The 24,784-nt window shown below is 50.2% G+C and overlaps 1 long non-coding RNA gene across 1 annotated transcript; it reads right to left on the bottom strand.

The window, feature by feature from the left end:
• Positions 1-6,755: 6,755 nt before the first annotated feature.
• Positions 6,756-16,828, bottom strand: LOC113841587 (uncharacterized). The gene is made up of 3 exons (XR_011805147.1): positions 16,558-16,828; positions 15,934-16,122; positions 6,756-7,564 (listed from the first exon to the last, which is right to left on the bottom strand). It is a non-coding gene; the product is annotated as an uncharacterized lncRNA (long non-coding RNA).
• Positions 16,829-24,784: the final 7,956 nt, after the last annotated feature.

Here is a 24,784-nt window from a genome sequence, read left to right as displayed (position 1 = left end):
GGTGGTGCCCCGCTAGACCTTCTCTTCACAAACAGAGAAGGACTGGTGGAGGATGTGATTGTTGGGAGCTGTCTTGGGCAGAGTGACCACAAAATGGTGGAGTTCTCTATTCTTGGCGAGGCCAGGAAGGGGACCAGTAAAACTGCTGTATTGGACTTCCGGAGGGCTGACTTTGGGCTGCTCAGGACACTGGTTGGCAGAGTCCCTTGGGAGGCAGTTCTGAAGGGCAGAGGGGTCCAGGAAGGCTGGGCGCTCTTCAAGAGGGAAATCTTAATGGCGCAGGAACGGTCTGTCCCCACGTGCCCAAAGACGAGCTGGTGGGGAAGAAGACCAGCCTGGCTGAACAGAGAATTGTGGCTTGAGCTTAGGAGAAAAAAGAGGGTTTATAATCCTTGGAAAAGTGGACAGGCCACTAGGGAGGACTATAAGGATGTTGCGAGGCTGTGCAGGGACAAAATTAGAAAGGCCAAAGCTCATCTGGAGCTCAATTTGGCTACTGCCGTTAAAGATAACAAAAAATGTTTTTATAAATACATCAACACAAAAAGGAGGACTAAGGAGAATCTCCATCCTTTACTGGATGCGGGGGGAAACCTAGTTACAAGAGATGAGGAAAAGGCGGAGGTGCTTAATGCCTTCTTCGCCTCAGTCTTTAGTGGCAATACCGGTTGTTCTCTGGATACCCAGTACCCTGAGCTGGTGGAAGGGGATGCGGAGCAGGATGTGGCCCTCACTATCCAGGAAGAACTGGTTGGTGACCTGGTACGCCGCTTGGATGTGCACAAGTCGATGGGGCCGGATGGGATCCACCCAAGGGTACTGAGAGAACTGGCAGAGGAGCTGGCCAAGCCGCTTACCATTATTTATCAACACTCCTGGCTATTGGGGGAGGTCCCAGTTGACTGGCGGCTAGCAAATGTGACGCCCATCTACAAGAAGGGCCGGAGGACTGACCCGGGAAACTACAGGCTGGTCAGTTTGAGCTCAGTGCCAGGGAAGCTCATGGAGCAGATCCTCTTGAGAGTCATCACACAGCACCTGCAGGGCAAGTAGGCGATCAGGCCCAGTCAGCATGGGTTTATAGAAGGCAAGTCCTGCTTGACGAACCTGATCTCCTTCTATGACAAAGTGATGCGCTGGGTGGACGAGGGAAAGGCTGTGGATGTGGTCTACCTTGACTTCAGCAAGGCTTTTGACACCGTCTCCCACAGCATTCTCCTCAAGAAACTGGCTGCTCTTGACTTGGACTGGCACACGCTTCGTTGGGTTAAAAACTGGCTGGATAGCCGGGCCCAAAGAGTCGTGGTAAATGGAGTCAAGTCCAGCTGGAGGCCGGTCACTAGTGGCGTCCCCCAGGGCTCAGTGCTGGGGCCAGTCCTCTTTCATATCTTCATCAATGATCTGGACGAGGGCATTGAGTGCACCCTCAGTAAGTTTGCAGATGACACCAAGCTATGCGCATGTGTCGATCTGCTCGAGGGTAGGAAGGCTCTGCAGGAGGATCTGGATAGGCTGCACCGATGGGCTGAGGTCAACTGCATGAAGTTCAACCAGGCCAAGTGCCGGGTCCTGCACCTGGGGCGCAATAACCCCAAGCAGAGCTACAGGCTGGGAGATGAGTGGTTGGAGAGCTGCCAGGCAGAGAAGGACCTGGGAGTGATGGCAGACAGTCGGCTGAATATGAGCCAGCAGTGTGCTCAGGTGGCCAAGAAGGCCAACAGCATCCTGGCTTGTATCAGAAACAGTGTGACCAGCAGGGCTAGGGAGGTGATCGTCCCCCTGTACTCGGCTCTGGTGAGGCCGCACCTCGAGTGCCGTGTTCAGTTTTGGGCCCCTCGCTACAAGAAGGACATCGAGGTGCTTGAGCGGGTCCAGAGAAGGGCGACGAAGCTGGTGAGGGGCCTGGAGAACAAGTCCTACGAGGAGCGGCTGAGGGACCTGAGCTTGTTCAGTCTGGAGAAGAGGAGGCTCAGGGGTGACCTTATTGCTCTCTACAGATACCTCAAAGGAGGCTGTAGCGAGGTGGGGGATGGCCTGTTCTCCCACGTGCCTGGTGACAGGACGAGGGGGAATGGGCTTAAGCTGCGCCAGGGGAGTTTTAGGTTAGATGTTAGGAAGAACTTCTTCACTGAAAGGGTTGTGAGACGCTGGAACAGGCTGCCCAGGGAGATGCTGGAGTCACCATCTCTGGAAGTCTTTAAAAGACATTTAGATGTAGAGCTTAGGGATATGGTTTAGTGGGGACTGTTAGTGTTACGTCAGAGGTTCGACTCAATGATCTTGAGGTCTCTTCCAACCTAGAGATTCAGTGATTCTGTGAACAACAAGAGAGAAGGAAGTTTTCCTTCACCTAAAGTTTATTATAATTATAAACTCCTGCAGGTGTGTACAAGAAATTTTGCCCCTGCCCCCAAACAGTATAAAACAAAACAAAACAACAACAAAAAAAAAAGGCGACTCTGCGCCCCAGCGACTCTGCGCCCCAGATATCCATCATTGTGTGTTTCTACTGACCATAACGCAAATTCCGCGTTCACATTAATGTACCTTTTTCACAGAGCCCATTTTTCAATCTTCCAAATACTTAAGAACATTCTTGTAAGTCAGGCTTACCTCTGTGCGCTTCGGTTTGGGGGGCCTTTCCCCCACCCCCCCCCAGTGCTTTGAACGGAGCCTTGAACCCACGTAAGGAATTTCACGGAAAACAGACAAGGTGAAGGAAGTACTCAAACTCCTCAACAGTAACAACCACAGAACCCAGGAACACTTACCTGTAGTCTTCTGAACTCGAGTCACTTCCAAAGTGCTTCGCTGTGAAATAGTGCCACCAGGGTTTTACTGAAGAAGGTGCCACCAATGTAAGTAGCTCACAGAGACGCTAAAACTATTGCACAGAGAGGGCAGAAAACATGAAGGAAAAGCAGCCTACTGAGGAACGTTGAGCCCAATTCACCACAAGAGCAAAATACCCCAGGCAACCTAAGCCTCAGTCTTTCCTGGGGGAGGCAATTCCCCCCACCCCTCCTCAGGCTTCCTATATAGCAAAGGTCAAATGACCCACACCTGGCCGGTTTCACTTAACAAGGGTGGAACCAAGAGACCTTGTGGAATAAGCTCGTCTACCTGGCTTCAAAGTTTTAAGGTCAATTGCTCCTTATCACTAGTAGAAATAACCTGACAAGGGGCTTAGTGGTTAGAGTTGACCTAATGAATTAACTACAAAATTTGCACGAAGGTCATATTTCTGTTAGTCATTCTGTGAGGAACATTAGTACAGAGCCTGTTAAAAAAAAAATACAAATAAATAAAAGATATGAATAAAAAAGAAAATGACCTTAAAGGCAAACTTGCCATCATAGATTTTCATCTGTCTAGTCATGACAGATAAAGAATTTAGCAATCAGAATTCCTTTTCTTGATATTAATGTTATTTAAATTTTCTTTTCTGAGATCCCTTCTTTATGCAGGACTTTTCTAAATCTAGCCCCATGACCTCTGACTGCACTATTTATAGAATCATAGAATATCCCGAGTTGGAAGGGACCCTTAAGGATCATCAAGTCCAACTCCTGGCACCGCACAGGTCTACCCAAAAGTTTAGACCACGTGACTAAGTGCACAGTCCAATCGCTTCTTAAATTCAGACGGGCTTGGTGCAGTGACTGGTTCCCTGGGGAGCCTGTTCCAGCGTGCAACCACCCTCCTCTCGGTGAAGAACCTCTTCCTGACGTCCAGCCTAAACCTTCCCTGCCTCAGCTTAACACCATTCCCGTGGGTCCTATCACTGGTGATTACAGAGAATAGGTCAGCACCTGCCTCTGCACTCCCCCTCGCGAGGAAGTTGTATGCTGCAATGAGGTCCCCCCTCAGCCTCCCCTTCTCCAGGCTGAACAGGCCCAGTGCCCTCAGCCGCTCCTCATACGACTTCCCCTCTAGGCCCTTCACCATCTTTGTCGCCCTCCTCTGGACGCTCTCCAGCAGTTTACTGTCCTTTTTGTACTGTGGTGCCCAGAACTGCACGCAGTACTCGAAGTGAGGCCGCACCAGCGCAGAGTAGAGCGGGACAATCGCTTCCCTTGATCGACTAGCAATGCTGTGCTTGATGCACCCCAGGATACGGTTGGCCCTCCTGGCTGCCAGGGCACACTGCTGGCTCATGTTCAACTTGCTGTCAACCACCGCCCCCGGATCCCTCTGTGCGGGGCTGCTCTTCGGCATCTCGTCACCCAGTCTGTACGTATAGCCAGGGTGGCCCCGTCCCAGGTGCAGGACCCGGCACTTGCTCTTGTTAATCTTCATGAGGTTGGTGATCGCCCAGCTCTCCAATCTGCCCAGATCTCTCTGCAAGGCCTTTCCACCCTCAGCCCCTCAGCTGAGTCTACAACTCCTCCAAGTTTGGTGCCATCAGCAAACTCGCTCAAAACACCTTCTAGTCCTACATCTAAATCGTTTATAAAAACATTGAAGAGGACTGGCCCTAAAATGGAGCCTTGAGGGTCCCCACTAGTGACCATGTGCCAGCCTGGTGTGGCCCCATTTACCACAAGCCCTTGAGCCCTGCCTGTCAGCCAATTGCTCACCCATCGCATGATGTTTTTGTTAGGTTGTATGCTGGACATTTTGTCCAGTAGGATCCCACGGGAAACCACGTCAAAAGCTTTGCTCAGGTCCAAAAAGATCACGTCAGCTGGTGGTTTCCCTTGATCGACCAGATGGGTGATCTTATCATAAAAGGAATTCAGATTTGTTAGGCAGGACCTACCCCTCATGAACCCGTGTTGGCTGGGACCAATGACTGCATTGTCCCCCAGGTGCGCTTCAGGAACTTCAAGGATCATCTTCTCCATAATTTTACCAGGTGCTGATGTGAGACTAACAGGCCTGTAGTTGCCACGGTCTATTTTCTTGCCCTTCTTGAAAATTGGTACGACATTTGCCAGCTTCCAGTCCACTGGGACCTCTCCAGATTCACAAGACCGTTGAAAAATAATTGAGAGAGGTCCTGCGATGGCGTCAGCCAGCTCCTTAAGCACCCTGGGATGAATCCCATCCGGACCCACAGACTTGTATAGATTCGGGTGGAGCAGCAAATCCCGCACACGTTCAGGGTCGGTTGGGAGTTTATCGTTCCCACCGTCATGGTCCTCCAGCTCAGGGCACCCGGGGTGTATTTACTTCGGCTGCATAGAAGCTATCACGCATAAATGCCAGGATCCGGATCCTCACTCCCTATTCAGGTCAAGGACTGGGCTGCAAGTTTTGGCTTTAATTTGGTTACCTGCCTACATTGCTGTTTCCTGGCAGGTCATGGGAAGAAGATTAGCTGGCTTGCGGCAGCTTACATACACGTGGCTTTTAGGCCGCAGTCAAAGCGTTCCTCTAGATCTGGAAGTTTGAAGATGGTTGGAAAAGCCATCTGCGTGGTTAGAAAGCTGCCTGGCAGAGAAGGACCTGTGGCTAGTCGACTCAATATGAGCCAGCAGTGTGCTCAGGTGCCCAAGAAGGCCAACAGCATCCTGACTCGTATAAGAAACAGCGTGGCCAGCAGGACTAAGGAAGCCATTGTCCCCCTGTACTTGGCTCTGGTGAGGCCGCAGCCCAAGTACTGTGTTCAGTTCTGGGCCCCTCGCTACAAGAAGGATATTGAGGGGCTCCAGTGAGTCCAGGGAAGGGCAACAAAGCTGGTGAGGGATCTGGAGAACAAGTCCTACGAGGAACGGCTGAGGGAGCTGGGATTGTTCGGTCTGGAGAAGAGGAGGCTCAGGGGCGACCTTATCGCACTCTACAGATACCTTAAAGGAGGCTGTAGCGAGGTGGGGGTTGGTCTATTCTCATATGTGCCTGGTGATAGGCTGAGGGGGAATGGGCTAAAGCTGCACCAGGGGAGGTTTAGGTTGGGTGTCAGGAAGAACTTCTTCGCCAAAAGGCTTGTTAGGCATTGGAATGGGCTGCCCAGGGGAGTGGTTGAGTCACCATCCCTGGAGGTCTTTAAAAGATGTTTAGGTGTAGAGCTTAGGGCTACGGCTTAGTGGAGGACTTGTTAGTGTTACGCCAGAGGTTGGACTACGTGATCTTGGAGGTCTCTTCCAACCTAGGTGATTCTGTGTTGTGGTCTCCAAGCTGGGATACAACCACCTGTTAGTTCGGCATAACTGAATTTTGTGTTCCTTGCACTAGCTGTTCCTTCGCCTCCTCTTCAGAGACAAGGACATGCATCTCTTTCACGCTCCTTCATTAGTAAGCAAACCAGGATAGATAAAGCCCCTTTCTTCACGTCAGTAAGATACCTGCCTTTGGTTTCAGTGAAAATTCAGGCCCTAGCACCTGAAGTTTCTTCTGGATGGTGTTTCTTTTGTATAGGGTAATTTCATTTCCCTGTTGAAGACTTACAAGGATGTAGTAACAAAAGCAAAGGCATAAAACAGTCCAGGAGGCATAGGCTGCTTTTGAGCCTGCAGCAGACTATAGGTATGATATTATCGTTTCAGACAAATACAGTCTACGTAACGTGAATGGTTCCAGCATGCTTGCAATCTGCCAAAAGCCAGAAAATGGGACCTTCATTTTATGACCAGATGGAAAAGAAAAACAACAACGACATATATTAAGAGAAGGAACTTTTCCTTCACCTAAATTTTATTATTTTGCAACTCCTTCAGGTGTCCCCAAGGAATTATCAACACCCTCCTCTCCCCTCTCCAACCCTCCCCCCCACCCCCAATAAATAAATAAATAAATAAATAAATAGAGGGACATTGTGGCAGAGAGGTATAATTTCAGTTCACACCAGAAGACATTCTTCTCACTGAGGTACAGCTAAGCCCCACAAAGCGTCAAAAGAAAACAAAACAAAAAAAAAAAAAAAAGAATGCCAACAAGGGATATATCTACAAGTTAGTTTTACGTGCCGGCATTATTTCTTTGTCTGGTGTCGCATTCAGGGCAAGATCTATCTGGGGGGGGAACGTGTAATGCCGTGCAAGGTTGTTTGGTGGTATGACTGACAACATGACTTTAAAATTTTAAGCTGTTTGTATAGAAGCAAAGTACAGAAGAGTACGCTATCCCCAAGGGCAATGTAGAAACTACCTGTTGCTTCTCAGGTTTAAAAGTTAAAAGGTGTAAGCAGCTGTTTGAGTACAATACTGACGTATACATGAACATTTTCCTCTCCAACGTACAAGTTTGTGTGCAACATTTTTCATCGTGCTCTCAGATCAGGATTCTGATTCTAACAATGGTTCCTAGTGCAAACTTCCAGAGAAGAGGGAAGCAAACCAGTCCTGACTGCTTTGAATGAGATGGAGAGAGCAAGCAAATGTAAATGAAGAAGATAAATCTGTAGGAATGTTTTCAGATAATTGCCACTGTCCAAAAGCTTTAAAGTGGTTGAATCCTTGAAAGTTCATTACTGAAAACTCCGGCTGCATCACTGAATTTGAAGGAGTAAGATAGACTTGCACCATCGCAGAGCCTCAGTCACAGTTTAATTGGGCACTGCCTCTAACTTCACAAGAATGAAAGAGAAAAGGTCATCTTTCTACCTTGTCAGCTACTGGCAGACCTAGAGAAAGAAAAAACAAGAGTTGTTAACATTAAGATACAATGTGTTTTTTTTTTTAGGACTTCTCACCAAAGGTGTAATATTGAGTAGTAACCTGACAACAAATGAAAGGGAAGATGAAAGAGTAGAAGGTACTTGCATGGCCTTAATTTACGTGGCAATTGACAACAACCACAATCCGCAATGATTTCTAAGTGCCTTACACCATTGACCCTTGAGGCACAAAAACAGGATTCCCATATTAGGTAAGGAGAGTACAATCCCTCTCAAAACACGGGAGTCTGGGGTACACGACTGAGTACTGGAAATCTAAAGACTAGGGTGGTCACGTACCAGAAAGGAAACTCACATTTTAGCACTAAACAACTATCTGTAGAGACAGGCTGGGAACCACAGAATCACAGAATTTCTAGGTTGGAAGAGACCTCAAGATCATCGAGTCCAAGCTCTGACCTAACGCTAACAGTCCCCACTAAACCATATCCCTAAGCTCTACATCTAAACGTCTTTTAAAGACTTCCAGGGATGGTGACTCCACCACTTCCCTGAGCAGCCTGTTCCAGAGTCTAACAACCCTTTCAGTAAAGAAGTTCTTCCTAACATCTAACCTAAAACTCCCCTGGTGCAACTTAAGCCCATTCCCCCTCGTCCTGTCACCAGGCACGTGGGAGAACAGGCCAACCCCCCCCTCATTACAGCCTCCTTTGAGGTATCTGTAGAGAGCAATAAGGTCGCCCCTGAGCCTCCTCTTCTCCAGGCTGAACAAGCTCAGCTCCTTCAGCTGCTCCTCGTAGGACTTGTTCTCCAGGCCCCTCACCAGCTTCGTTGCCCTTCGTTGCCCTTCTCTGGACCGGTTCTTTTTAGCCCAGGGTCCATTTCAGCATCTTCAAAGCTAAAGAAATGGTTGACTGCTCTGTTGAATTGTGTTCCAGGCAGAAAGACTCACGTTCCTATTAACATAAAGAGCTTAATACCTTGTGTAATAAATAGCTCAGTCTTCAAAATAGGACTATAATCAAAGTTTACAATTTATTAAAGGAATAAAGGTAAGCAAACAGCGCTGGGTGCACCAGGAGTCTCTGCTCCACCAAGACGCACACCAGTTACATCAAGCAGCTGATTTTTATGCTCCTAGGCTAATACATATGCATTACTACTTCTAAAAAAACCACAGGGTTATTATAATTAGATTACGGAATCCAAACCCTCCTACTGGAGCATGCGTATCAGTCTCCGGTGATCCCTCTGGGGGTCTCTCGTGCTGAAGGCTCATAGTCTTCCTCCCTCTTTTCCAACTTGGCTGTATGTCAGAGACTTGTGCAACATCCCCTGCAAGCTTTGTCTTTTAGTTGTTCTTCAGCTCTCCCCATCTCCTTAATCTCCTGCCCAGGTATCAGAGACTTGCATAGTGTCCCACGCAATAGTCATCATAGTTAGCAGTTATTCTGAAACCCCCCAGATACCAGAGACTTCAAGGAAAAGTCTACAAATACATTTCCCTTCAAGCTCTCTATTGACACGAATTGCTAAAACATTCCTTTGCAAGATACAAGAACTATATACATTAACCACTCTTTTTTTCTTAGACTTGTGGTTATACAAGGGTATGTAAGACAGATCACATTCATCATACAATGCTGCCCTAGCATTGTTCCATACTGACACGAATCAGGTGAACATATCTCACACTTGCTTCTGTCCTAAAGATGAGTTTTGGATTCAGATGTACCCCCTCCAAGATGAACAACTACCTTAACTTTGTGGGGTTGATATTCTGCATAAAACATTTGTAACGTCAAGCTTCACAGCTTCTCCTCTGGATGCAGGAAAGAGGTTACAGATGTATAAAAGGGCAAGACAACTTCCAAAACTACATTGCATTGCCACAAAACTACTTTAACGTATCCCTGCAGGCACAGAAACTCCTTTGCAAGCCACCACAGATTAGACATTACGGCTAAAGAGCGTGGAAAGGATTGTTGAACAACTCTATGAGCGACTTCTGCGGCAGACTTCTGTGTGGTGGTTTTACCGTGCTGGGCAGCTAAACCCCACAACCGCTCTCTAACTCCCCCTCTTTTAGATGAGGAGGGAGAGAAGTAAAGCAAAGAACAACTCACGGGTTGATATAAGGATAATTTAATTAAAGGGAAATAATAATAACAATTAAATAAAGATTATTATGAACTAAACAATTTAACAAAAGGTAAATAAAAAGGGAAAGGGGAAAAGGGAGGGGGAAAGGGAAAAAATAAAAAGACGGGAGGAAAACAAACAATTAAAATAAATGAAGGCTATATGGAAGTGCAGAGGAAAGAAATTGCTTTCTACTTCCCACAAATGAGCGATGATTGACCACATCCTTGAAGCAGGGCCTCAACGCACGCAGCCAGCACTCGAGAGGAGAACTGACGTTTTCCCAAGGAGAGCCCAGCCCTCCCCTCTTCTTCCTGTTTCCACCTTTTATTGTTGAGTGTGACATCACATGGTATGGAATATCCCTTTGATTGGTTTAGGTCAGCTGCCCTAGTGATGTTTCTCTCCTCACTTTTTGCCCACCCCCTAGGAGGGTTAGAGAAACACCCGATGCTGTGCCACTGCTGCTCAGCCGTAGACACAACACTGGTGTGATAACACTGCTGTTCCAGCTACAAGTACAGAGTACAGCACTGTATGGGCTGCTGCCGGGAAAGTTAACATTCCAGCCAGACCCAAAGAAGCGCCACAATTCTGCGCCACAATTCACAGAGTCACAGAATCACAGAATTTCTAGGTTGGAAGAGACCTCAAGATCATCGAGTCCAAGCTCTGACCTAACGCTAACAGTCCCCACTAAACCATATCCCTAAGCTCTACATCTAAACATCTTTTAAAGACTTCCAGAGATGGTGACTCCAGCATCTCCCTGGGCAGCCTGTTCCAGCGTCTCACAACCCTTTCAGTGAAGAAGTTCTTCCTAACATCTAACCTAAAACTCCCCTGGCGCAGCTTAAGCCCATTCCCCCTCGTCCTGTCACCAGGCACGTGGGAGAACAGGCCATCCCCCACCTCGCTACAGCCTCCTTTGAGGTATCTGTAGAGAGCAATAAGGTCACCCCTGAGCCTCCTCTTCTCCAGACTGAACAAGCTCAGGTCCCTCAGCCGCTCCTCGTAGGACTTGTTCTCCAGGCCCCTCACCAGCTTCGTCGCCCTTCTCTGGACCCGCTCAAGCACCTCGATGTCCTTCTTGTAGCGAGGGGCCCAAAACTGAACACGGCACTCGAGGTGCGGCCTCACCAGAGCCGAGTACAGGGGGACGATCACCTCCCTAGCCCTGCTGGTCACAGTGTTTCTGATACAAGCCAGGATGCCGTTGGCCTTCTTGGCCACCTGAGCACACTGCTGGCTCATATTCAGCCGACTGTCCGCCATCACTCCCAGGTCCTTCTCTGCCTGGCAGCTCTCCAACCACTCATCTCCCAGCCTGTAGCTCTGCTTGGGGTTATTGCGCCCCAGGTGCAGGACCCGGCACTTGGCCTGGTTGAACTTCATGCAGTTGACCTCAGCCCATCGGTGCAGCCTATCCAGATCCTCCTGCAGAGCCTTCCTACCCTCGAGCAGATCGACACATGCGCATAGCTTGGTGTCATCTGCAAACTTACTGAGGGTGCACTCAATGCCCTCGTCCAGATCATTGATGAAGATATGAAAGAGGACTGGCCCCAGCACTGAGCCCTGGGGGACGCCACTAGTGACCGGCCTCCAGCTGGACTTGACTCCATTTACCACGACTCTTTGGGCCCGGCTATCCAGCCAGTTTTTAACCCAACGAAGCGTGCGCCAGTCCAAGTCAAGAGCAGCCAGTTTCTTGAGGAGAATGCTGTGGGAGACGGTGTCAAAAGCCTTGCTGAAGTCAAGGTAGACCACATCCACAGCCTTTCCCTCGTCCACCCAGCGCGTCACTTTGTCATAGAAGGAGATCAGGTTCGTCAAGCAGGACTTGCCTTCTATAAACCCATGCTGACTGGGCCTGATCGCCTACTTGCCCTGCAGGTGCTGTGTGATGACTCTCAAGAGGATCTGCTCCATGAGCTTCCCTGGCACTGAGCTCAAACTGACCAGCCTGTAGTTTCCCGGGTCAGTCCTCCGGCCCTTCTTGTAGATGGGCGTCACATTTGCTAGCCGCCAGTCAACTGGGACCTCCCCCAATAGCCAGGAGTGTTGATAAATAATGGTAAGCGGCTTGGCCAGCTCCTCTGCCAGTTCTCTCAGTACCCTTGGGTGGATCCCATCCGGCCCCATCGACTTGTGCACATCCAAGCGGCGTACCAGGTCACCAACCAGTTCTTCCTGGATAGTGAGGGCCACATCCTGCTCCGCATCCCCTTCCACCAGCTCAGGGTACTGGGTATCCAGAGAACAACCGGTATTGCCACTAAAGACTGAGGCGAAGAAGGCATTAAGCACCTCCGCCTTTTCCTCATCTCTTGTAACTAGGTTTCCCCCCGCATCCAGTAAAGGATGGAGATTCTCCTTAGTCCTCCTTTTTGTGTTGATGTATTTATAAAAACATTTTTTGTTATCTTTAACGGCAGTAGCCAAATTGAGCTCCAGATGAGCTTTGGCCTTTCTAATTTTGTCCCTGCACAGCCTCGCAACATCCTTATAGTCCTCCCTAGTGGCCTGTCCACTTTTCCAAGGATTATAAACCCTCTTTTTTCTCCTAAGCTCAAGCCACAATTCTCTGTTCAGCCAGGCTGGTCTTCTTCCCCACCAGCTCGTCTTTGGGCACGTGGGGACAGACCGTTCCTGCGCCATTAAGATTTCCCTCTTGAAGAGCGCCCAGCCTTCCTGGACCCCTCTGCCCTTCAGAACTGCCTCCCAAGGGACTCTGCCAACCAGTGTCCTGAGCAGCCCAAAGTCAGCCCTCCGGAAGTCCAATACAGCAGTTTTACTGGTCCCCTTCCTGGCCTCGCCAAGAATAGAGAACTCCACCATTTTGTGGTCACTCTGCCCAAGACAGCTCCCGACAATCACATCCTCCACCAGTCCTTCTCTGTTTGTGAAGAGAAGGTCTAGCGGGGCACCACCCCTGGTAGGCCCACTAACCAGCTGCGTCAGGAAGCTATCTTCCACGCTCTCCAGAAACCTCCTAGACTGCTTCTCTGGGCTGTGTTGTGCTTCCAGGATATGTCAGGGAAGTTGAAGTCCCCCATGAGAACAAGCGCTGAAGATTTCACAACTTCTGTCAATTGCCTGTAGAACTCCTCATCCGTCTCCTCATCCTGGTTTGGCGGTCTATAACAGACCCTGACCAGGACGCTAGCCTTGTTGTCCCTGCCGATCCTAACCCAAAGGGACTCGACCTTGTCATTCCCAGCCTCGAGTTCTACAACATCAAAAGACTCTCTCATATAGAGAGCCACACCACCACCCCTTCTGTGCTGCCTGTCCCTTCTGAAGAGCTTATAGCCAGTCATTGCAGCACTCCAGTCATGAGACCGGTCCCACCATGTCTCCGCGATGGCAACCAAGTCGTAGCCTGCCCGCCGCATGATGGCTTCCAGCTCCTCCTGTTTGTTACCCATGCTGCATGCATTGGTGTAGATGCACTTCAGCTGGGCCATTGCCTTATCCCCCGGCCTTACTATTGTTCCCTCTGACACAGCTCCAACAATCCTTGCTTCAGCCCCATCCCCCTTCTTACCTAGTTCAAAGACCTCTCAACGAGCCCTGCCAGCTCCTGGCCTAGGATCCTTTTTCCCCTAAAAGATAGGGACCCGCCTGCAGCCATCAGGCTAGGTGCCGAGTAAAGTGCCCCATGGTCGAAAAAAACAAGATTTCTGCGTTGGCACCAGCCCCTGAGCCACGCGTTTAACAGGTGGGCTTTCCGTGTCCTCTCTGTACCCCTCCCTGCCACTGTAGGGATGGACGAAAACACCACCCGCACTCCTGCTCCATCCACTAACCGTCCCAGCCCCCTAAAGTCTTGTTTGATAGCCTTCAGGCGTCTCTCTTCAATGTCGTCACTACCTGCCTGGACTATCAAAAGAGGATAATAGTCAGAGGGGGGAACCAGGTTGGGAAGCTTCCTGGCAACGTCTCTGACCCTGGCCCCAAGAGGCAGCAGACTTCCCTATGGGTAGGGTCAGGCCAACAAATAGGGCCCTCTGTTCCCCTAAGGATAGAGTTTCCCACAACAATAACCCTTCTGTCTTTCTTGGTGGAGGCAGTCCTGAGGCGTGGAGTTGACCTCCTCACCCTAGGCATCCTCCTGGGAACACTTGCTACCTCTTCCTCACCCACGGGTCTCTCGAGCTCCAGGGCCTCAAACCTGTTTCGTAAGGGCACCTGGGAAGGTGGGACCGGAAGGGGAGGGCATCGCTTGCGATGTCGAGCAGGGACCTGTTTCCATTCCTCCTCAACTCCCAGATCCCCTCCCTCTGCCCAAGGGCGACAGGGCTGGGGTCTGTTAGGAAGCACGGCCGAAAGCATGACAGACACCGGTTGAGTCAGATCATGCTGCTCCATTTTATTGCCCAAATGGCCTAACTTTTATAGTGAACTTAACAGGGGCAGACAGTGTTTCACACAAGATTATTGGTCAGCAGCACTCAGACAAACAACTAGAAGAAAACAACCCCACCTGCAAGAAAACAACCCCCCTTGTGTTTGTATGGGCGGGGGGAACGCTCTGCCCTTCCTGCTCCCCCTACCTGCGCTAACTGCTGCGCCACAGCCTTCTGACACGCCGTGCCCTGTTTGCCCAGCCATGCCCTGCGCCCCACATTTGGGGACCTTGCAGTAGCACGATTCTCAGAGAACCCCTTTCCCCCCCATTATTTTTATTCCCAACTCAGGTAGCCATGCCTTTAACAGCAGCTTCAATTTTTCTTCCTTTACTCTCACCGTCTCTGCATGGTCACGCTGGTAGAACCACAGGGTGGCACGGGCCTTGGTCCCGCTCTGCTCTCTTCCTTTCACAGAAGGACGCTTTCCCCAATACCTCAGAAACTGGTTTGTACAGCTCGATAGGCATGAGCCAGGCCCCAGCACGTTACAATGATTTGTGTTACTTTGGAACTGCCAGAGTCAAGACACCTTTTTTTCAAGCATTCTATCAGTTTTTTAGGATTTTGCAGTTGTTCGGGGGTGAATTTCCAGAACACTGGAGTTGCCCGCTGCTCTAGATGCCTGCCCATATCCTCCCATACTCCCTGCCACTCGCAACTATCCTGCCTCCAGGCAGATATCTGGATGAGATTCCTCAATAGTTGTTTAACTTCAAGCAAAACCTGAAGCATATTCAGGAGGCATAACAACAAGAACATGCTGGTCTGAGTATCCCAAGGATATTCAATATCTTGGAGAACTATTGTAACTAGCTTGGAGGATTAGAGGGTGGTGAAGGAGAAAGGGAGAGTGAACGAGTATGAAAAAGTATCTTCCCCTTTCCCCGCCACAGACTGACTCCACGATGAAAAAAGGCGATAGGTATAATTGCTAATAGTTTCCGAGATATGGTTTCCAGAGTATAGAGTTGACGACATCACTGAGTACAAATACCAAGTTAGAGTCATGACCAGATATTTCATCGTCTCATAAGCCACTGCTACAACACACAGTACCATAATGATCTTAAACCAGGGCCCAGAGAGGATAAACAACATGACAGAGAGCCCATACGGAAAACAATGTGCTATAATGCTCAATTTGGAAAACAGGCACAGCAGACTTGGGATAAAAGCAATCAGTATTATGACAACTAACTATTAAGCAAGTCTAATACTTATAACAATTTTAGTTTAACACACTCTGGTCAGATCTGTTATTATCTCAAAACTTTGTGCCCCACGTTGGGCGCCAGAATGGACTGTTGTGGTTTAACCTGGCTGGCAGCAAAACACCACATAGCCATTTGCTCAACATCCCCCCTCCCTCTCTGGGATGGGGGAGAGAAACGGGAAAGTGAAGCCCGTGAGTTGAGATAAAGAGAGTTTATTAAGACACAACAACACTACTAATACTGTGTAAAAACAAGTGATGCGCAACGCAATTGCTCACCACCCGCTGACCGATGCCCAGCCTAAACCCATGCAGTCCGGCACACCTCCCCAGGCTAGCCAATCCTATATATTGTTTAGCATGACGTCAGATGGTATGAAACACAGCTTTGGCTAGTTTGGGTGACCTACCCTGAGTCTGACCCCTCCCTTCTCTTGCTGCGCAGCCAGCCTGCAGATCTGGGGACCAGATCTGGGGACCTTGCAGTAGCACGATTCTCAGAGAACCTCTTTTCCCTCATTTTTTTTTTTTTTTTTTTTTTTTATTTACAACTCAGGTAGCCATGCCTTTAACAGCAGCTTCAATTTTTCTTCCTTTACTCTCACCGTCTCTGCATGGTCACGCTGGTAGAACCGCAGGGTGGCACGGGCCGTGGTCCCGCTCTGCTCTCTTCCTTTCACAGAAGGACGCTTTCCCCAATACCTCAGACACTGGTTTGTACAGCCTGGGAGAAAGATAGTCTCTCCTCACTGGTGGACCTATTCCAAATCTTTCTCCACAGCCGAGACGCAGGCCTGCAGGGAAGAGGAGAGGCTTTCTTCATACTGCTTTTGACTTACATGTTGTGAAAGCGGCATTTCTTTTAGGAACAGCACAGTCTCGCAACTTCCACTTAGTGAAAGTTATGATAACTCCACCTGTACCTTCCCCATCGGTTTCTACTCACTGCAAGGCATAATCTGAGTGCACATTAAGGCACCTTTTTCCACACTGCCTGTTGTTGAATCCTAACAAATAGTTAAGAACATTCTTCAAAGTCATGCTTACCTGTAAGCACTTGAGCTTCTGAGTTGGTGGGGCTTTCTTTTTAGCTTTCATTCTCATTATATTTGGAAGGGCTGGAAAGGGAGCTTAGAAGCCACAGAAGTAATTTCACTGAAAACAGACAAGGTGAAGGAAGTACTCAAACTCCTCGACATTAAAGAACCGTAGAACCCAGGAACACTTACCTGCCAGCTCCTGAACTTGAGTCACTTCCACGCTGCTTCACAGTGACTTCGCGTAACCAGGGTCTCACTGTACTGAGAGGGCACCAACAACGTAGCTAGCTCATAGAGTCACTAAAACTGTTTCACAGAGATGGGAGAAAACGTGAAGAAATAGCAGCCCACCGAGGAACACTGAATCCACTCCACCACAACAGCAGAAAAGCACCCTAGAGAACCTGAGCCTCAAACTCTCCCACCGGGAAGGCAATTCCCCACAAGTCCTCAGGCTTCCTATATAGCAAAAGTCAAATGATCCACACCTGGCAGGTTTCACTTCACAAGGGTGGAGCCAAGAGACCTCCTGGAATAGGCTCATCTACCTGGCTTCAGTCTTTTAAGCTTAATTGCTCCTTGTCACTACTAGAAATAACCTGACAAGGGGCTTAGTGGTTAGAGCTGACCTAATGAATTAACTACAAAAAGTGCACAAGGGTCATATTTCTGTTAGTCATTCTGTGAGGACAAGTAGTACAGAGCCTGTTTAAATAAATAAATAAACAGACAAACAAACAAACGAAAGAAAAGACATCAAAGAAAAAAAGAAAATGACCTTAAAGGCAAAATTGCTCTCATAGATTTTCATCTGTCTAGTCATGACAGATAAAGAATATAGCAATCAGAGTTACTTTTCTTGGCATTAATGGTATTTAAATCTGCTTTTCTGAGATGTCTTCTTTATGCAGGACTTTTCAAAATCTAGCCCCGTGACCTCCGACTACACTGTTTACTTCCACTGCGTATAAGCTATCACGTATGAATGCCAGGATCCGGATCGTCACTCACTATTCAGGTCAAGGACTGGTCCAAAGGTTTGGGTTTTGATTTGGGTACATGCCTACCTTGCTGTTTCCTGGCAGGTCATGGGAAGAAGATTGGCTGGCTTGGGGGAGCTCCTGTACACGTGGCTTTTAGGCTGCAGCCAAAGTGTTCCTCTAGATCTGGAAGTCTGAAGAGGGTTGCAGCCTCCAAGCTCAGATACAACCACATGTTAGTCTGGCGCAACTGAGTTTTGTGTTCCTTGCACTGGCTGTGCAAGGAACCTCCTCTCCAGAGGCAAGGACACGCGTCTCTTTCGTGCTCCTTCGTTAGTGTCGCATTAAGGGGTGTAGCTGATTAACCGTTATGGGACTGGTCGGATTCAGGGTACCAAACCTGTCAGATACACCAATAACGCATTAACCATCTGGGGTCCGGTCAGATATTCACCAATAACATGTTAACCGTCTGGGGTCTGCTTGGATTCAGAACACTGTTATAAATGGCTCAGGATTCAAATTTGGATTAAATAAAAAAATAGGATTTATTAAAAGAATATAAAGGAATAGAGGTAAGCAAACAGCGCTGGGTGCACCGGGAGACTCCGCTCCACCAGGACACACACCAGTTACATCAAGCAGCTGATTTTTATGCACATAGACTAATACATATTCATTACTACTTCTAAAAAAATAGATTATTATAATTAGCTTCCGGGGTCCAGTCCCTCCTACTGGAGCATGCGCATCAGTCTCCTCTGGGGGTCTCGAGGGGTCTTTCATGCTGAAGGCTCGTAGTCTTCCTCTCACCTTTGTACTCACTTGGCACCATTCCAAGTTTATAGAACATTTTCTGCAGGTCTTGTCTCCCAACCGTCCTTCAGCTTCTTTTTCCTTCCTCTTAATCTCTTGGCCCCCTGGCCAGATACCAAAGATCCACATAGTATACCATAACAGTCACTAGTTGTTATCAGTTGTTCTGAAACTCCCAGACATCAAACACAAACAGCTTTCTTATTTGACGCTTCACGAGTAATTAAAACATTCTTCCCCAGCCATTCACAGACACATCTATAGCAGTGTTAAGTTAATCTCGAAGAAGACAGGAAAAAAGGCTGTAACTGTTAGAAATAGAAAACCAGAATAACAAAAGCAAACAGGTTCATAAATTTAAGGAGTGTTTTCTAAAGACGTGATAAATTGACTAGAATGAGGGGGAGACTGGGACACACTGCATCTGTGGTTCAGGAATTAAATTGCCAGTGCAGGGCCCAGAGGCAGACAGGACTGTTCTTTATGGACACGAATTGTTAACACATTCCTCACAACACTGAACTATGGTCACAGATTCACCAATAATGTATAACCACCCTTACCCTAGTTGCACTTAATGAGAGCCATGACAATGCAATCAAGTGTGGTTTATTACAGCAACAGGTAACCAGGTTCTTTGGATTGCCGACGATAGTGCCTATCAGCAAAAGCAAGCTAGCATGCATGAAATACACAGGTGTTTCAGGTGCGCAGCCTAGAAATTAATGTGTTAAATGGATCAAAGATTCTAGAAAGATTTATAACTGTTATATATGGAGTGGTAATTCGTGTCGAGAAAATGGTTGATATTAATAAAGAAGGGGAACTTTGGGAATGTGGCCATGGGCGTTGGAAAGCCCTGTGGTTGAGATAACATTAGACTCTTAACGACGAGGCCATCAGGAATATAAAAGAGTTTAGAGGGAACAAAGAAGGGTGATTCAGGAGACTCCATGCAGTCTCCGGTTTCTTTTTCTCCATTTAAGGCGTGGATGTTTCTGTGTGTTTGCTGTTGTCGTTACATTCAAAGTTGTTTGAGCAATGAAAAGTTGTTTTGAAAAGAACTGCTGTGGAGAGAAGGGTATAAGAGGAGAGCCTGCCCTCAAAATAAAATAAAAGGCAACACGATGAAGTTGCATCAATAAAGAAGCAGGAACAAGAAGTGAAGAGGAAAAGGCTGGCAGAATGGAGACCAGGACGGGAACAGGCACTTTGATTGCCTCATGAAGATAGGATCAGCCAAACTCAGCAAACTGTTCAGTGACGCTCGTACAGAAAGTTGCTGGAAATAGGCGCACTGGAGCTGGAGAGAAGCTCGAGCTGAGAGAAGCGGAGCTGTGCACACAACTGCCTCTCGCTGGTAAGCAGTTGTGCATTATGGGGAATCATTCGTCCTTAGGAACAAAGACCGTCCTGGTAACCTTACAGCTTATTCTCCTTATTAACAATTGGACAGTTTATGAGCCTCAAATATGGGACCAAACTGAGGTTAAGGTGTGGGTCTCTGCAACTAAAAATGACAAGGTTGCAGTGGGATTTATCGGCACCTGGCGAGCAGTCTCTGAGGCCTTAAAGAGCCACGTGGAGCCACAATCACAAACGTGTGGCTTGCCAGATAGTGAGGGAGCTGCAGGCCCCTTTACTGATCCGACTGCTACGCCATGGGCCCCTCTGCTGTTACAGCCATCGAAGGCTTTTGCTGTTTCGCCCCCTGCTGACCTGAACGTGCCTTTTGACCCAGGCCTATTGGCCTTGAAAAGGAGATGGATATGCTTTTCTTCGATCTGGGAAGAACGAGATACATAAGGCCTGAAGACCGAGTTGCTTGACAACTTAAAGCGAGACACATCGCTCAAAAGGAATGGAAAATGGAGACTGTTAAGTCATGGAACTTAAAGGATTGTTTGTTACCTTTTCTGATCGTGCATATGTATAGGCGTACTTGATTTTTATTAAGTTATGGAATTTAGAAGATTCTTTGCTACCTTTCCTGATTGTACGTAACTAGAGGCATACTTGCGTTTAGTATGTAAAGCAATGTTCTGTATATTTAGAACGTTTGATGTTTATGTGTGAGTGTTGGTGGAGCGTAGACCCCCCCACACACCCAGCGCTGTTTACTTGCTGTTTATGCTTTTTATACCTTTTATAGCTTTTAGAAATGTTTGTTTTATAAATATTACAAAATTCAGATAGAGTGGATCTATTCTCTTCAGTCACCACTGATAGGACCCACGGCAACGGTGTCAGCCTGAGGAAGGGGAGGTTTAGGCTAGACATCAGGAAGAGGTTCTTCACGGAGAGGGTGGTCACACACTGGAACAGGCTCCTCAGGGAAGTAGTCGCTGCACTAAGCCTGTCAGCATTCAAGAAGTATTTGGACTGCGCACTTGGTCACGCAGCCTGAATTTTTGGGTACACCTGTGTGGTGCCAGGAGTTGGACTCGATGATCCTTATGGGGCCCTTCCAACTCGGGATAATCTATGATTCTACACCCGCCTTTGGTTTCAGTGAGAATTCAGGCCCTGAAAACAACCGAAGTTTCTTCTGGGTGGTGTTTTTTTTCTGAATAGGGTAACTTCATTTCCCTTTGAAGACTTACGAGGATGTCCTAACAAAAGTTACAAGGGCAGGAAACAGTACCTGAGGCATAGGCTACTTTGCAGCCGGCAGCAGACTATAGGTATGATATTATCATTGCAGACAACTATAATCTATGTAATGTGAAGTGTTCCGGCGTGCTTATGCTCTGCCAGAGGCCAGAAAATGGGACCTTCATTTTAAGACTGTATCAAAAAGGAAACAGAAGCAACAACAGAAACAATGGCGGCGAGGCCCGGCGGCGACGGCACTGGCGCCGCCCGCCCAGTACCGGCCACGGAGGCGGCTGCGTCACTTCTGGCCGCCTCCGGGTCACCGGTGCGCAAGGCCCACGCCAAGCGCGCGGCGGCCGCGTCCCTGCCGGAGGCTCCCGAGCAGAAACGGCGCCGCTCCGGGCCCCTAGCGGCCTGGGCTCCCAGCAACCGCGCCCCGTTGCGGGCTATCAGCATGCCGACGGCACCAGGCCCAGGGCTTCCCCGCAAGGCCGTGACCGTCGCCGCAGCCCCCCAGGCCAGTGAAAAGGCCTCGTGGGCGGCTTCGGGATCGGCAGCGCCGCCTCCGGTACCGGGGGTGCTGCGGTGGGCGGCGGGGGACCCGAGGGGGCAGCTGGCGGAGCTGCGGGAGAAGACGAGGGGCCTGGAGGATGACATGCGCTCTCTGCGCACGGAGCTGCAGCAGTCCCGGGAGGAGTGCTCCAGGTGGCAACGGGAGGCGGAGGCGGGCGTGTGGTGGCGGCTGGCGGCCGAGCTCCAGCAGCGGAGCGCGGCCAAGCGGCAGCGGCTGGCGGCTGAGCTCCAGCAGCGGCACCGGGAGCTGGAGGAGCTCCGGGTGGTGGCCGTCCAGATTTTGGGGGTTCTTCCCCGAATTCTGCTTGGCTTTTCCTGCAAACTTTGGGGGAGTTTCCACCAATTCTGTGCGTTTCCCAACCAAATCTTGGCAAAGCTGCGGGAGTTGTCGGGGGTGCTGTCGCGGCGCGAGGCGGAGGTGTCGGAGCTGCGGTAAACTTCTTCTGTTACTTTAATTTTTCCAGGGAACTACAGGCTGGTCAGTTTGACCCCAGTACCAGGGAAGCTCATGGAGCAGATCCTCTTGAGAGTCATCACACAGCACTTGCAGGGCAAGCAGGCGATCAGGCCCAGACAGCATGGGTTTATGGAAGGCAGATCCTGCTTGACGAACCTGATCTCCTTCTATGACAAAGTGACGCGCTGGGTGGACGAGGGAAAGGCTGTGGATGTGGTCTACCTTGACTTCAGCAAGGCTTTTGACACCGTCTCCCACAGCATTCTCCTCAAGAAACTGGCTGCTCTTGACTTGGACTGGCACACGCTTCGTTGGGTTAAAAACTGGCTGGATAGCCGGGCCCAAAGAGTCGTGGTAAATGGAGTCAAGTCCAGCTGGAGGCCGGTCACTAGTGGCGTCCCCCAGGGCTCGGTACTGGGGCCGGTCCTCTTTCATATCTTCATCAATGATCTGGACGAGGGCATTGAGTGCACCCTCAGTAAGTTTGCAGATGACACCAAGCTAGGTGCGTGTGTCGATCTGCTCGAGGGTAGGAAGGCTCTGCAGGAGGATCTGGATAGGCTGCACCGATGGGCTGAGGTCAACTGCATGAAGTTCAACAAGGCCAAGTGCCGGGTCCTGCACCTGGGGCGCAATAACCCCAAGCAGAGCTACAGGCTGGGAGATGAGTGGTTGGAGAGCTGCCAGGCAGAGAAGGACCTGGGAGTGATGGCGGACAGTCGGCTGAATATGAGCCAGCAGTGTGCTCAGGTGGCCAAGAAGGCCAACGGCATCCTGGCTTGTATCAGAAACAGTGTGACCAGCAGGGCTAGGGAGGTACTCGGCTCTGTTGAGGCCGCACCTCGAGTGCTGTGTTCAGTTTTGGGCCCCTCGCTACAAGAAGGACATCGAGGTGCTTGAGCGGGTCCAGAGAAGGGCAACGAAGCTGGTGAGGGGCCTGGAGAACAAGTCCTACGAGGAGCGGCTGAGGGAGCTGGGCTTGTTCAGCCTGGAGAAGAGGAGGCTCAGGGGTGACATTGCTCTCTACAGATACCTCAATGGAGGCTGTAGCGAGATGGGGGACGGCCTGTTCTCCCACGTGCCTGGTGACAGGACGAGGGGGAATGGGCTTAAGTTGCGCCAGGGGAGTTTTAGGTTAGATGTTAGGAAGAACTTCTTTACCGAAACGGTTGTTAGGCACTGGAACAGGCTGCCCAGGGAAGTGGTGGAGGTACCATCCCTGGAAATCTTTAAAAGACGTTTAGATGTAGAGCTTAGGGATATGGTGTAGTGGGAACTGTTAGCGTTAGGTCAGAGCTTGGACTCGATGATCTTGAGGTCTCTTCCAACCTAGGAATTCTGTGATTCTGTGAACAACAAGAGAGAAGGAAGTTTTCCTTCACCTAAAGTTTATTATAATTTTGCAACTCCAGCAGGTGTCCACAAGAAATTTTGCCCATGCCCCCAAACTCCCCCAAAGAGAATGAAAAAAATAAAAAATAAAAAAACACACAGAAAAAAAGAGCGACTCTGCGCCCCAGCGACTCTGCGCCCCAGCGACTCTGCGCCCCAGCGACTCTGCGCCCCAGCGACTCTGCGCCCCAGCGACTCTGCGCCCCAGCGACTCTGCGCCCCAGCGACTCTGCGCCCCAGCGACTCTGCGCCCCAGCGACTCTGCGCCCCAGCGACTCTGCGCCCCAGCGACTCTGCGCCCCAGCGACTCTGCGCCCCAGCGACTCTGCGCCCCAGCGACTCTGCGCCCCAGCGACTCTGCGCCCCAGCGACTCTGCGCCCCAGCGACTCTGCGCCCCAGCGACTCTGCGCCCCAGCGACTCTGCGCCCCAGCGACTCTGCGCCCCAGCGACTCTGCGCCCCAGCGACTCTGCGCCCCAGCGACTCTGCGCCCCAGCGACTCTGCGCCCCAGCGACTCTGCGCCCCAGCGACTCTGCGCCCCAGCGACTCTGCGCCCCAGCGACTCTGCGCCCCAGCGACTCTGCGCCCCAGCGACTCTGCGCCCCAGCGACTCTGCGCCCCAGCGACTCTGCGCCCCAGCGACTCTGCGCCCCAGCGACTCTGCGCCCCAGCGACTCTGCGCCCCAGCGACTCTGCGCCCCAGCGACTCTGCGCCCCAGCGACTCTGCGCCCCAGCGACTCTGCGCCCCAGCGACTCTGCGCCCCAGCGACTCTGCGCCCCAGCGACTCTGCGCCCCAGCGACTCTGCGCCCCAGCGACTCTGCGCCCCAGCGACTCTGCGCCCCAGCGACTCTGCGCCCCAGCGACTCTGCGCCCCAGCGACTCTGCGCCCCAGCGACTCTGCGCCCCAGCGACTCTGCGCCCCAGCGACTCTGCGCCCCAGCGACTCTGCGCCCCAGCGACTCTGCGCCCCAGCGACTCTGCGCCCCAGCGACTCTGCGCCCCAGCGACTCTGCGCCCCAGCGACTCTGCGCCCCAGCGACTCTGCGCCCCAGCGACTCTGCGCCCCAGCGACTCTGCGCCCCAGCGACTCTGCGCCCCAGCGACTCTGCGCCCCAGCGACTCTGCGCCCCAGCGACTCTGCGCCCCAGCGACTCTGCGCCCCAGCTCCAGATATCCATCATTGTCTGTTTCTACTGACCACAATGCAAATTCTGCGTTCACATTAATGGAGCTTTTTTACACAGCCTGTTTTTCAATCTTCCAAATACTTAAGAACATTCTTCTAAGTCAGGCTTACCTGTGTGCACTTGGGTGTAGGAGGCCTTTTTTTTCCCCCCCCAGTGCTTTGAATGGGGCCTAGAACCCACGTAAGGAATTTCACGGAAAACAGACAAGGTGAAGGAAGTACTCAAACTCCTCAACAGTAACAACCACAGAACCCAGGAACACTTACCTGTAGTCTTCTGAACTCGAGTCACTTCCAAAGTGCTTCGCTGTGAAATAGTGCCACCAGCGTTTTACTGAAGAAGGTGCCACCAATGTAACTAGCTCACAGAGACGCTAAAACTATTGCACAGAGAGGGCAGAAAACATGAAGGA

Source organism: Anas platyrhynchos, chromosome 1 (genome assembly GCF_047663525.1).
Source record: "Anas platyrhynchos isolate ZD024472 breed Pekin duck chromosome 1, IASCAAS_PekinDuck_T2T, whole genome shotgun sequence".
Lineage (NCBI taxonomy): Eukaryota > Metazoa > Chordata > Aves > Anseriformes > Anatidae > Anas > Anas platyrhynchos.
Note: the sequence above shows the minus strand (reverse complement) of the source record. Positions and strands in the feature narration are given on the sequence as shown.